Raw genomic sequence first — 12551 nt, 5'->3', positions numbered from 1 at the left:
TTTTTGAAAGTAATATTCTAGGAATCTAGTCTCAAGTATTTATTAGTAAAATGTATTGATCAGTTTTCATGGGAGATAGTAGAATGTTGAAATGACCCCAAGAAGGAAGAATTCTGATTACTTATCATACATAATACTTGCCAAATTTTTAATTGGGCAGAGTTGGGGAGAGAAAGCTAGCCTTAATATTATGATAATGTTTTAACTTTGAACTTGACTACTTTAGTCACTGGTTACAAATTGGATTTGGTTTTTGGATTATGGGGTTATTTTATAGGTCAAGAAACATTTTATAAGTACTTAAAAGGTAGTAATTTTCATTCTCACACCCTTCTTTGAGCCTAATTATTTTCACATATAACCTGTAGTCTTTTGCTTTGTATTGAAGCGGGCTTTTGCAAAGATTAGTTAAGCTTTGCTGCTTTGCAAGCTTAATTTTGATATACCTGACTTAGAGGTTTTTGAGCATAATCAGGAATTTTTTGTATTAACCCTTTTACATGTACAGTTGACACCACATACAGGTCACTTTGTTTTCAAATGAATTTGCCACAAAAAGGAGAGAAAACTGGTTAAATTGTGACTTCTAAATGAATATGTCATTTCAGGAACAGGTTTATGAAGGACAACAAAATAGTCCAATACTTTTCAAGTTGAAAACTTCCATTTTCATCTTTAAAATACTATGTTTTAGTTTGGGGTAAGGGATTTTTTGGTTCTGAGACTTTTTAAAAGTTAGTGTTTCACACACATGGAATATTTAGGCAGTAAATGAATGCCAGGATTTAAGGGACTTATTGTTCTACAAAACCCTCTGGAATCTAAAAGCTATTTCTGTTGTGTAGCTGCAAAATCATGTCAAAGAATTAACCATTTTACTTAAGATCAAGGCTAACCCAAGACAAAGTAGTTGTAAGTTTTCGCTGCCTTTATGTTTGCCCCACTTTGGGATATCCCTAGCTGCTGAGGCCCCTCATAGCACTTTGGATATATAAGAATTCTGCATAAGACACTACTCCTTGTTTATGGGGTATAGATTTTAAATGTTTCTCTCCTTATCTCAGCATGATTCATATTTACATATAACTGTTATTCATTCTTGAAGATAATATGGTAGTTTAGGGTTGATATGGCACAAATCAAAGAGGCCTGACTGTAGGTCCTTAATGGAAAGTTGCTTTGTAACTTATTTTTTAATCTATATGTGTTTCCCAACCAAATTTAGAATTATAAATTGAATTAGACAAAGGGACTATGTGATATCCATAATGTAATTGTTGTTTTCCAATAACACAATTCACTTAATATTATCAAAAAATATTTGTTACAGTCACAGCAAACATTTGTGTAGCCCTTTACAATTTACACTTGACATGTTTTTCTCATTTGATCATTGAAACAATTCTATGTTATACAAATTGTTTAGGTGAGGAAGTTTAGAGTTTAAGTGACTTATCCATAATTATGCCACTAATAAATTTCAAAGATAGAATTCAAACCTAGATTTTCCTGCCTCTCCATATATTATGAACATAAAGATTAGATCTTAATTTTAAAAAATATATATTCTTGGAGTCAGCTAGGTGGCTCAGTGGATTGAGAGCCAGGCCTAGAGACAGGAAGACCTAGGTTCAAATCTGGTCTCAGACACTTTTTATCCATGTGACCCCGCAAGTCACTTAACCCCTATTGCCTAGCCCTTACTGCTCTTCTGCTTTAGAACCAATACACAGTATTGATTCTAAGATAGAAGATAAGGGCTCCAACAAACAAATAAATAAATGAAATGTTCTTGAATTAGTGTCACACTAATGGAGACATAAAATTCATTAAGTGAAAACTTTCAAGTTTTAAAAATTGATTTCTCCATATTTACTCTGAGTATAACTGATGGATACTATAAATATTATTAGAGTCTTTCATGAGGAGGAGTTTCTTACTTGTCAGGCTTGTGTGGTGATTAAAAATGAACAAGGTAGGAAATTTGAAACTGGAGATTGGTGATTAATCAGGAGAATTGGGTTTTAATCATGGTACTATCACTAATCTGCTATTTGACCCCAGAAGAGTTTTTAATGTGTTTGCACATGTTTCCTTATCTGCATAAAGGGTATGATAATAACAATTATATATATATAATTCATATACACACAGTCTCTCTTACAGTATGCTTTGTTTACATCATCTAATTTGACCTTCAAAACAGTTCTGACCTAGAGGATACAAGTAGTATTGTTGTAGGGGGGCTTGAGGTGAACCCCCTGGGTTCTGAGGGGTACCCTTTGTAAGAATGCAAGACTCCATAACTTAGCTTAGAAATAAAAAGAGAAATTTATTAATTTGGAATTCATGTTGAATTTGGCTGGGAGGACAGCACAGAGAGAAAGCTAACTCCTGGAGGACATCAATTTTGGGGTGTTTATACTCTTTACAACAGGTGATGCATGACTTCAGAGGGGTATGCACTCAGGCTGGTGTGTGTGTGTCTCTCTCTCTCTCTCTCTCTCTCTCTCTCTCTCTCTCTTTGGATCTGTCTNTAATAACAATTATATATATATAATTCATATACACACAGTCTCTCTTACAGTATGCTTTGTTTACATCATCTAATTTGACCTTCAAAACAGTTCTGACCTAGAGGATACAAGTAGTATTGTTGTAGGGGGGCTTGAGGTGAACCCCCTGGGTTCTGAGGGGTACCCTTTGTAAGAATGCAAGACTCCATAACTTAGCTTAGAAATAAAAAGAGAAATTTATTAATTTGGAATTCATGTTGAATTTGGCTGGGAGGACAGCACAGAGAGAAAGCTAACTCCTGGAGGACATCAATTTTGGGGTGTTTATACTCTTTACAACAGGTGATGCATGACTTCAGAGGGGTATGCACTCAGGCTGGTGTGTGTGTGTCTCTCTCTCTCTCTCTCTCTCTCTCTCTCTCTCTCTCTCTCTCTCTCTCTCTGTGTTGGCCATCTAACCAGGGTCAGCCTGAAGACATAGGAGGTAATTCTCAAAGTTTAGGGGACAGATACATATCTTACATATAGCCTGATGGTATCAAAGCATAGCCTGGAGGTGTGTCTCTGTGTCCATCTCAATACCTAAAGGACAATCCAAGGAGGAGAATGCTCTCAAGGGTCTTTTATTATTAGCCTTTGAAATCCAGGCTGACCCTTTCTTTAGCCTTAACAAGAATGCAAGGAAGCAAAGGAATTTTCCTGCTTACAGTTGCCTGAAATACTTCTATAATTTGGGGGTACAAGGTAAACCTAGGGTCTCACATCAGTGTTATTCCCGTTTTATAGATGAAGAAACTGAAATCCAAAGAACTTATGTGACATGCCCAAGGTTAACCATGTAGAACTTGAGACTTGTGTCTAGCTCTTCTGACTCCAAGTTGAGAGTTCTTTCTAATACATTTCAGTTTGCTCAAAGATAATAGCATCTATCCAGTATATTTTGGGGGCTACTAAATATCATTTGAAATTATAGAAGTAGAAATGCTTTGGGAACAAAGTTAGTCTCCTAGTGGCAGTGTCCAGGAAATGATAGTTTTTGATGCTCAGAGAAAGAAGCCATTGAGTCAGAATCTAATGTGCTATGTCTTTGGCACCATGAATGGAAGTGACATTTTAAGAGAAAGTCGCTGTATTTTCATAAATCTTAAATAAGAAAACTTTTTATTTACATAAATATCCAGATACCATTTGGACTAGGCACAGAATGCAATCCTAGTCCTGAGTTTCAAAGCGTTAACATGGACAGCTCTTTTGGGAGGTCACATTTAAGATTTTCATGGTGTTTTTTTTCCCCCTGTGCAGCAATTAATTAAATTGTCATAGGGAAGAACAAGTACATACTTTGTTCTGAGTACATCAAGAACATGAATATTGTTGTGATTACAATACTGACTCATGAATCTGTTACTAAAACTTCTTGCTGTATGTACCTCAGCGCATTTTGTTTACCACCAGAAGCCGAAAAGCCAGAAACAGGGTATTTTATCTGATTACTTTAGTTAGTATCTTGTGTTGAATTAACATATTTATAATTAAGGTAAATTCAAGTTCTTCTAAAGATTATAAGATTAGTTATATTTTAATAGCTACAGAATTATTCTGTTACCAATGTTTGAGACATAGTTGTGCTCATGTGTAAAGACATAAACCATCTAAAATGGAGATGTACTTTTAATATTAACTTTACTTATAAAATAAAAATGTATAAGATTGCACCCACAAGACACTATGCTAGATTCTGGGAATTAAGACACAAAAATAAAATACTTGACTCAAATACTTTATATTCAATGAGGGAGGACAGTGCATAAACATAAAAATAAATGTTGCTAATAGAGTTGCAAACATGAAGTCAATTTTTCTTTCTTTCTTTTTTTTTTTTTTTTAAACCCTTGTACTTCGGTGTATTGTCTCATAGGTGGAAGATTGGTAAGGGTGGGCAATGGGGGTCAAGTGACTTGCCCAGGGTCACACAGCTGGGAAGTGGCTGAGGCCGGGTTTGAACCTAGGACCTTCTGTCTCTAGGCCTGACTCTCACTCCACTGAGCTACCCAGCTGCCCCCTATGAAGTCAATTTTTAAAATAATATAAATGAAATCTAAGTAGGTTGACTGATATTCCCCATAGGCATTACATTCAGAGAACCAAATATTATTTGAATTATCTACTATTTTATATAATCAGTACCATTACTTATTTAGTGTGGGTCATCTGGAATTAGCACTTAAACTATGATTAATATAAACTGTATTTAAAACAACTCTTTCTCCAAGTCCCCCCAGCCCTGGGGTAGATAAAAGAACTAATGGGGGAATTTGCTGCCTCCATGGAGCATAGGATTAAGACCAATGCACATGAAACAGAAAACAATACAAGGCAACTATCATAAAGTCAAATGCCAGAATCTATGGTTTAGACTGTAAGTATTATAGGAGTTTCCAGAAGAGAATCAATGGCAGGCCTTGAAGGATGGCTAGGAAGGAAACCCCTTCTTTTCCTTTCCTTCTAAATGGATAATTTTAAAGGTCTTCAGTAGACAGAAAAAAAAGCTATTGACTTTGAAAGTCATTCAGGTATAAAATTAAAAGTTGCTTTCAACCTTACCTGTTAATGGAATTGGTCCCATTAAATGCCTACATATATTGCTATAATTTCAGTAGATGATGGCTAAATTAGTCTTAGTTTTATTTGTAAGTTTCCTCAATCTCCTTTCCAAAACAGCATTTATTCTTTATCATTATTGGTGACCAGTGGCATCAATAATATAAATGCCATTTAGATTAAAGTTTGGGAGATTGATTGTGTGGGTTTTTTTCTTCTTTTTGGGGGGAGTGACAAACATGCCAACTATGGTTTTTCTTGTTCTTAAGAAATTTGAGGGGCAGCTGGGTACCTCAGTGGATTGAGAGCCAGGCCTAGAGACGGGAGGTCCTAGGTTCAAATCCGGCCTCAGACACTTCCCAACTGTGTGACCCTGGGCAAGTCACTTGACCCCCATTGCCCACCCTTACCACTCTTCCACCAAGGAGCCAATACACAGAAGTTAAGGGTTTAAAAAAAAAAAAAAAAGAAATTTGATTTGCTTTTCTTGGGCAAATGCTAAGAGATAGGAGGAAATGGCTAGATATACAGAATGGTATTTTGAAATTTAAAAATCACAACAGTTAATTGTTATGTGGATGATCAAGAATAAGCTAAATTATAGAAAGGAACATCTTGTACTTGGCCATCATTGCTGTACTTCCTAGAGAAGGTGACAATGTTGACCTGGCAATAAGATGTACAACCCATGGATTTGGGCCAGTAATATCACATGTCTTGAGAACTTTCATATTGATAGAACAAAAGTGGTCAGATGTTCTTAGTCAAGTCTGAAAAGATTAACTGACTCATTTTCAGTATATATTATGACATCTTTTGTGGTATTATTGGTCTTCCTGGTATCTCATTTATGTAATTTTTGTGTTTGAAATCTCTTTCCTTCCTTTTTTTTTTGTACAGTGGAAAGAGCAAAGAATCTGGGTTTAAATTCTGGCTTCTTATGTGTGTGACCTAGATCAAGTTATAGAACTCCACTGCCTCAGTTTCCTTAAGTAAAAAATGTGAGGAGGTTGACCTGGATGTCCAGTTGTTCCAGCTCTTATTCCATGATTCTTTGAAACAGTTTTTTTTTTTAAGGGATTTAATTCCAAATTTTTATGAGTAAAGAAAACAATGATGGAATGTTTAATTAAAAGTTCCTATTCTTTTCAGAATTACTTTTTTTCTTTAAAATCTCCATAGCCTTAAATAAAATCCTTTAAAAATGTCTGAGAAAGGACAACCTACCTCTGAAATTTTTTTTTAAACCCTTGTACTTCGGTGTATTGTCTCATAGGTGGAAGATTGGTAAGGGTGGGCAATGGGGGTCAGGTGACTTGCCCAGGGTCACACAGCTGGGAAGTGGCTGAGGCCGGGTTTGAACCTAGGACCTTCTGTCTCTAGGCCTGGCTCTCACTCCACTGAGCTACCCAGCTGCCCCCTACCTCTGAAATTTAGCCTTTTTCCATTTCTACATTTTCTTTTACATGCCTTATATTACCTAAAAGAAACTAGGCAAATACCCAAAACATTAGGTTTTCTTAGATCTATTGATCTACCTTCTATAATATTTTAAGCTACCTTATAGAATATTTTTCTTAATTATGAACATTTTGTGAGGCTACTCACATAAAAGTTCATCCTTTAGTCAATCTGAATCATTGTTTCTGTCAATAGATTTTGGAGTAAGATGTCACTTAAGTTGCTAGGCTGGGCGAACCAGTTCTGGAAAGAGGAAAATTAAAAATTAAAAATAAAAAAATTCAACACATGGATTTGGATTTTGATTTTCTTTTCTTTCTTTTTGGCCAACCTTTTGAAATCATACATAGAAATAAAATTTATTGAATTTGCCTTTTTTTTTTTTTTGGCCATTTGCTCAGTGTAACCATCAGGAATCTCTCTTTGCAAGATTGATCTAAATCCTTTTTTCTCGGGTATTAATGAGACATAGAGAGAATGTTGATTTGATTCTCTCCAAATAGCATTGGCATAAAGTCTCTGTCTTTGATGGGTATGTAATTGATCTCTTTCTGTCCTAGAATCTTCCCCCTCACTATTTCTCTTTTAAGTATTCTGACTCAGTTTTCAAAATCACTACTAATTCCTGATTGACATGCTGAATTACTTAACTGATAAGGCTTTAAGTAATGACTCTCCTTCACTTAGATCCCAGAATCCTGAATCTCTTGAATTTCTTATAGATAAAGGTACTTTTAGTGGTACTTTTAAAATAGTAATTACTGTTATTGGATGTGGGTAGATAGAAAGGACCATAACATAGAACATTCACTCTCTGCCCTTTTTTTATTTTTACCTTTATTTACTATGTGTAAGAAAGAAAATTGATTAACTTAATCAAATTTCTATTTTGAGCAAGTGAAATAATTATTTGCTTAGAATTAAATGCTAAATTTTAATCCCAAGAATAGATTATTAAATGCTTTCTTTACAGAAGTGGGAGTCAATGAGAACAGAATATTTTAGAAAGCAATCAGATGGGGTGTTTTTCTTTGTTACAAAAGAGTGTATTTGAATTGGATGGTGCATATCAGGAAATGATTGACTAGAAAAAAAAGGAATACTTTAAAATAGTAGTACAGTTATCTATCCCTTCCACATCACTCCTTTCTCCATTGCATTTTCATTATAGTGCTGGTCAGAATAAGAAATAGATGGGAATTTGGGGGGAGTTTTGCAGAAGCCATAGATGACACAAAAGACCAGCAAACAACACAAAAAAAGTTTAGAAACTCAGAAATGCCTACTTAATCCAAAACTTACAATAAAGTACTGTAAGCACCCCACAAAAGAAAAAAAAAATTTCAAACTTCTTCTGTGGTACATAGGGAAAGCCAAAAAATTTTACATGGATTTTTCAGGTTGTAGGGATGCTGCACCCCTAAAGCCTGTGATGTAGACAAGATAGTTGCACTTAAAAAAACAAAAACAACAACAAGCAAGAACTATAGGAGGATGAAATAAAATTTAGCAAATTTGATACTTAAAGAATTACTTTGTAAGGAAATGATATCAAATAGGCTATTTTATATTATTTATTTTATAAAAACTTATTCCATTTTCATGTATCAGAAGTGTTATTTGTAACTTAATGTAATAAAAATGCACATTAAAGTTTTTTTGTAATTTTCCCCAGTTACGACAAAATAGTAGTGCTTTACTGTAAAATGAGAAATTTATGAGGTCACAGTGACTAGCATAAATTTATTGTAAATATTTCCAGTATTGGTACCTTCTCGGAAATTATTTATTAAACATCCTTTTTAAAGGTGTGCCTATCAACATTTTTGTGGCTTTATGGGCTTACAACAAATAAATAGACAAAAGACACAAAAAAGCAGTAGTAGTCCCAGGGAAGTAACAGCCTCAATAAAAGAATATCTGACTGATTTATGATGTCCTCTTTGTGGTTGACCCTTTTCTTGAGCTCCTTGTAATCCATTTATTCATATCACAGACCACCCCCCACCCCCCCATACTTTAGTTTAGGAGATTGTTTTCTTGAGTTGCTATGACCCCTCACCACTCTCCCTCCAGATATCATCCTTTGGGGGCTGCCAGCTTTCTGGTTATGAATCTTTCGCTAAATCTAATTAGGTGAGTGTTCACTTCACCACCCAACCTTTACTCAAAATCTTTCCAGTTTGGGTTAAATCTGTTAGAACTTGTGCTCTTGCTTGTACTGTCTTCAGTAATCCAGGATTATCTTCATAGCCTTTACAATAGGATATTAATGGAAGAATCAGGTTACAAAATATTTACATAATTGGTATTTGTTTTAAATGACTTTATCCAAACCTACCTCATTCCAGAAATAACATTTGGAAATCTTTGGAAGAGTATGGGATTAGAAAATTAAAATATTCACACAGGTGACATTGCCATTGTCATCTAGTCCTCACTTGTAAAAATAATGCCATAAATTTCACACTGGGGAAACAGGAACAATAGAAGTGTTCTAATTTAGAGTTTCAAAGGGAAACTTATTTAAAATACAGAAAATAAATATATTTTTCCCTCATCTTGAATTTCCTAAATAAAAAGTTTTGAAGGAAATACATAGAGTATTTCCAAAAACCTGAGAATCCAAATTTTATTGTGTTTAAAAGAATCAAAGGTTACTATTGGTTTCTCATTTTCTTGGAATGTTCAGTTCTTGGTGAATCCTTTGAGAGCTCTCTGCTTGGAAAAAATTATGATTGGACTCATAATTACTTTCCATTTACTTAACGGTAGTGGCACTTCGTTGCTGAAAGAAGCATAACACTTTGTACTACATATCTGTGAGCTAAGATGTGTTTTCTTAAAAAGCCATTGACAAGTACAAAGTATTTTATCTGTGTAAGGAACCAACACTAGTAGAGAAATATGTTATTTTGTATGGGAGTCTCATCTGAACTCAATTTTTGCATCACGCAGAGCAGTACACACTACAATCATGATAAATATTGCAATCCCATTTCTCTTTCTTTGCTGTGAAAGCCCTGATGAATCTGCCATGGTTTAATTTTTTTGCTTGGGGGAGTTTTGTTTCTTTTTATTGATTTGTACTTGAATATTTCAGTTAGGTCTCTTTCTGCCCAGCTAATATCTAGACTGCCTCACTTAGAACATGAAAAAAACCTTTTAATTCTAGACTTCAGCCAGCTAGGTCACAACTGATTAAGGTTTCCCCCTGACTAGAATTTAAACTCATTGATATGCAACATTGCAGTAATTTGCTTCTCTCTTTTCATCTGAGTGGTTTTTTAAAAAAATTGTTCAATAAAAAGATAAGGACTAGACTTGGAAATTAATTGTTCTGTAGGAAACTTCCTTTTCTAATGCAGGTTAGCACTTTCTATGCAGCTTTTAGTTTCAGAGAATTGCTCAGGACACTGAAGGGTTGGTTAAACAACTTACTCAAGGTCACATGGGACCTTGTGGCTAGAGTTCCTAGCCCAGAGTCAGGAAGATCTGAGTTCAAATCCTGCCTCTGACACTTAATAGCTATGCAACCCTGGACAAGTCACTTAACCCTGTTTGCTTCAGTTTCCTCATCTGTAAAATAAGCTGGAGAAGAAAATGGCAGACCACTCCAGTATCTTTGCCAAGAAGACTCCAAGTAGGGTCATGAAGAGTCAGACACAAATGGAAAACCAGATCACATGGTAACTCAATATCAGATGACAGAACATGAACCCAGATTGTGTCTAAGTTCTAAGACCAGTTCTCTCTTCGCAATATCAGGCAATCTCTAGAAGACCTGAGTTTTAGTCCTTCCTGCTTTGGACACATAATGGCTGTGTGACCTGGGCATGTCAGATATCCTCTGATTTTCAAAGACTATTACCTTTAAAGCAGGTGCCAGATCTGACTTACACTGGTAGAAATGGTATGTGATACAAGAGTTACCTCTACTGATGCACTGATAAAATCTCAGGTGTGCTCTTTGAAAAAACAATAACTACGAAATATACAATAAAAAATTAGGAAGCCTTTAAGATAAAAGTTTCCAAGAAAACCTGCCTACTTAAGGATTTCAGTAATTTTTTAGATTTTCTTTAAAGTTAGGAAAATAACACCTTTGATCATTTTAGACAATTAAAATGTAATGAAAAATAAGGTGTTGATAGAAAAAATTTTGTTGAAAGTTGAACTTTTTGAACTAAAAATTAATGACATATTGAATAGAGAGTATTAAGTATCTATGAATTTTTTTTTAAACCCTTACCTTCCATCTTGGAGTCAATATTGTGTATTGGCTCCAAGGCAGAAGAGTGGTAAGGGCTAGGCAATGGGGGTCAAGTGACTTGCTCTGGGTCATATAGCTGGGAAGTGTCTGAAGTCAGATTTGAACCCAGGACCTGCCATCTCTAGGCCTGGTTCTCAATCCACTGAGCTACCCAGCTGCCCCCTATCTATGAATTTTAACCTTAGATTTAATAGGTGAAAATATAGATTTAGATCCCAAGTCTTGAAAGACTATAAATCTAAGCATATTTCAGTAAAGTAAAGACGTCTATAAAGTGCTGATTAAAGCAACATTGGAATAATGGAGAAACTGAGAACTTTCAAGGAAGTTGTTTAGGGTAGAACATTAATGTTGAAGGACATTTGTTAAAATATTTGATATAGGAGCAGCTGGGTAGCTCAGTGGATTGAGAGTCGGGCCTAGAGACAGGAGATCCTAGGTTCAAATCCAGCCTCAGACACTTCCCAGCTATGTGACCCTGGGCAAGTCACTTGACCCCCATTGCCCATCCTTACTACTCTTCCACCTAGGAGCCAATACACAGAAGTTAAGGGTTTAAAATATATATATATATATTTGATATACTATTTCATCTCTAATTAGAAAATATATTATGCTTAGAAAATGTTTTCATATAAAAATCCAAAAAGAAATTATGTTTAACTAATAACCATAGTTTAAGAACTTGCCTTTTTTCTTTGATTAAATAATATTGCCTTTCCTGTTTGTCAGCCTCAGCTACAGCATAGTCGGGTAGGTGAGGATTTCCCAGCTAGGTCAGCTTCAACCTCTGGGCCTGGAGAAGGAAACTTGGAAGAAAAATGTAAACAGGTAGACTAAAAGCTGTGTACACTAATTTTTACATACATACTTTTCTGTTTGCATTTTAGACTCCTAATCCAGATTAGGTTTGTGAAGAAACTGGAAATATTATGAAGAAACTTAAAATGTTATAATACCTTGTGTGTCTATGTGTGTATATATGAGTTTGCATCTCTCTTATGCTGTTTTATGATTAACTTTTTACAGTAAAATAGTTATCATTAAAAATAGGTCTCTGATGTACGTGTGTGTATATAGACACACATCTCAAGAGATGGAAGAAATTCATTATTACTCATCATAAAATTTGTTTATTAGTTAAGGATCAGAATTTAGTGAGAAACCAATGCTGTCAGAATTTTGTCCTTAAAACTTTGATAAAAAGATATGTTATTCTTAAATAATCTCTTTAAGTCAGTGGCAGACTTCTCAGCTCCCAGTATTTTCTGAAGAGAGAACACAAAGGTTATTAAATTTTAAAATTCTCTCTGCTATCTCTTCTAAAACTAGTACCATCACCCACGTTTATTACAGTATCACTTCTACTAGTCTTCTACAGCCTTTAAGATGAGTGAGTGGTTTCTAGCCAATGAATAAAGTAGTATAATGAATAAAGTTGGTACATCAAGAATATACCATTATATGAAGCTTGTACTGAAAAGAGACTGTAGGGATTCTACCTGACTTTACTATTCCATCACCTATCAAAGAAATCATACAAAAGATCACCATTTGAAAAATTCAGTAGCACACTATGATTCTCTTGCTGCTAATATTGTTATATTTTTGGAAGCCAATAATTTATAAAGATCAGACTAGGTGTAGAAGAGTGGTGGCAGCATAATTTAGTAAAATGTCACATGCATGTTTGTCTCCAT

General features: G+C 34.8%; 1 protein-coding gene across 8 annotated transcripts in view; it reads left to right on the top strand.

Moving 5' to 3' along the window:
- The window catches only part of CLASP1 (cytoplasmic linker associated protein 1), a 306535-nt gene that overhangs the window by 244624 nt on the left and 49360 nt on the right, over positions 1-12551 (top strand). The window lies entirely within an intron of this gene.

This window comes from Gracilinanus agilis, chromosome 3 (assembly GCF_016433145.1).
Source record: "Gracilinanus agilis isolate LMUSP501 chromosome 3, AgileGrace, whole genome shotgun sequence".
Lineage (NCBI taxonomy): Eukaryota > Metazoa > Chordata > Mammalia > Didelphimorphia > Didelphidae > Gracilinanus > Gracilinanus agilis.
Note: the sequence above shows the minus strand (reverse complement) of the source record. Positions and strands in the feature narration are given on the sequence as shown.